The sequence below is a fragment of the Melozone crissalis genome, unplaced genomic scaffold, assembly GCF_028551555.1.
Source record: "Melozone crissalis strain CALT ecotype California unplaced genomic scaffold, PUWL_Pcris_2 ptg000298l_1, whole genome shotgun sequence".
NCBI classification, from domain to species: Eukaryota; Metazoa; Chordata; class Aves; order Passeriformes; family Passerellidae; genus Melozone; species Melozone crissalis.
This window is the reverse complement of record NW_026536050.1, coordinates 14,633-16,586: the sequence shown is the minus strand read 5'-3', so window position 1 is coordinate 16,586 and position 1,954 is coordinate 14,633. Positions and strand designations below refer to the sequence as shown.

General features: G+C 56.7%; 1 long non-coding RNA gene across 2 annotated transcripts; it reads left to right on the top strand.

The window, feature by feature from the left end:
• Window positions 1–302: 302 nt before the first annotated feature.
• Window positions 303–892, top strand: LOC128949814 (uncharacterized). 2 transcript variants are annotated; one of them, XR_008484288.1, is made up of 5 exons: window positions 303–333; window positions 441–470; window positions 524–569; window positions 660–699; window positions 860–892. It is a non-coding gene; the product is annotated as an uncharacterized LOC128949814 (long non-coding RNA). The 2 variants fall into 2 exon arrangements; XR_008484287.1 differs by lacking the exon at window positions 660–699 and having other exon boundaries at window positions 860–890.
• The last annotated feature ends 1,062 nt before the right edge of the window (window positions 893–1,954 follow it).

The following is a 1,954-nucleotide window of genomic DNA, read 5'->3' as shown; positions in this document are numbered from 1 at the left end:
CAGTGTAGCCAGGGGTGGTCACTCAGTGGTCAGTGAGTGGTCAGTGTAGCCAGGGGTGGTCACTCAGTGGTCAGTGTCACAGAGGGATGGTCAGTGAATGGTCAGCGGTCACTCAGTGGTCACTCAGTGGTCAGTGAATGGTCAGTGAATGGTCAGCGGTCACTCAGTGGTCACTCAGTGGTCAGTGAATGGTCAGTGTCACAGTAGGGTGTCCATGGGTTGGTCACTCAGTGGTCACTCAGTGGTCAGTGATGGTCAGTGTCACAGAGGTCAGTGGTCAGTGATCAGTCAGTGGTCAGTCAGTGGTCAGTGATGGTCAGTGATGGTCAGTGAGTGGTCAGTGATGGTCAGTGATAGTGAGTGGTCAGTGATGGTCACTCAGTGGTCAGTGTCACAGAGGGGTGGTCAGTGATGGTCAGTGATAGTGAGTGGTCAGTGAGTGGTCAGTGATGGTCAGTGATGGTCACTCAGTGGTCAGTGATGGTCACTCAGTGGTCAGTGATGGTCAGTGATGGTCAGTGAGTGGTCAGGGATGGTCAGTGATGGTCAGTGATGGTCAGTGATAGTGAGTGGTCAGTGATGGTCACTCAGTGGTCAGTGTCACAGAGGGGTGGTCAGTGATGGTCAGGGATGGTCAGTGATGGTCAGTGAGTGGTCAGTGGGTGGTCAGTGATGGTCAGGGATGGTCAGTGATGGTCAGTGAGTGGTCAGGGGTGGTCAGTGAGTGGTCAGTGAGTGGTCACTTTGTGGTCAGTGATGGTCAGGGATGGTCACTCAGTGGTCAGTGGTCACTGAGTGGTCAGTGATGGTCAGTGTCACAGGGGCTTGGTCAGTCACTCAGCGGTCACTCAGCGGTCAGTGGGTGGTCAGTGATGGTCAGTGATGGTCAGTGGGTGGTCAGTGATGGTCAGTGAGCGGTCAGTCTCTTTTGGGGGTTGGTCAGTGTCACAGGGGCTTGGTTGGTCACTCATCGGTCACTCATCGGTCACTCATCGGTCACTCGTCGGTCACTCAGCGGTCACTCATCGGTCACTCATCGGTCACTCAGCGGTCACTCGTCGGTCACTTCTCCCCCTCCGGCCACCGCAGGCACCACTCGAGGGCGTTCCGGAACATTCTGAGCCAGGGCCCGTCGCCGGCCTTGCTCCGGCCGCCTGCGGCCGCGCCGCGGCCGGGCCAGGGGCAGTGCCAGGCGCGCACGGCCCGCTCGGGGTGCGGCATGGCCGCCAGGTGCCGGCCGCAGGGCGAGCTCAGCGCGGCCACGCCGCCGCCGGAGCCGTTGGGGTTCATGGGGTAGCGCTCGGTGGGGGCGCCGCCGTCATCGACGTAACGCAGCGCCGCCAGGCCCGAGCGGACACAGCGGTCAAGCGCCGACGGCGGCCGGAACTGGAAACGGCCTGGGGACAGTGAGAGACCAGTTAGAGACCAGTTAGAGACCAGTTAGACCAGTTAGAGACCAGTTAGGGACCAGTTAGAGACCAGTTAAACCAGTTAGAGACCAGTTAGAAACCAGTTAGAAACCAGTTAGACCAGTTAGAGACCAGTTAAACCAGTTAGAAACCAGTTAGAGACCAGTTAAACCAGTTAGAGATTGGTTAAACCAGTTAGAGACCGGTTAGAGACCAGTTAGAGACAGGTAATGGTCAGTGGTCACTCAATGGTCAGTGATGGAGCGCCGCCAGGCCCGAGCGGACAGAGCGGTCAAGCGCCGATGGCGGCCGGAACTGGAAACGGCCTGGGGACAGTGAGAGACCAGTTAGGGACCAGTTAGAGACCAGTTAGACCAGTTAGAGACCAGTTAGAGACCAGTTAGAGACCAGTTAGAAACCAGTTAGAGACCAGTTAGAGACCAGTTAAACCAGTTAGAAACCAGTTAGAGACCAGTTAGAGACCAGTTAGAGACCAGTTAGAGACCAGTTAGAAACCAGTTAGAGACCAGTTAGAGACCAGTTAA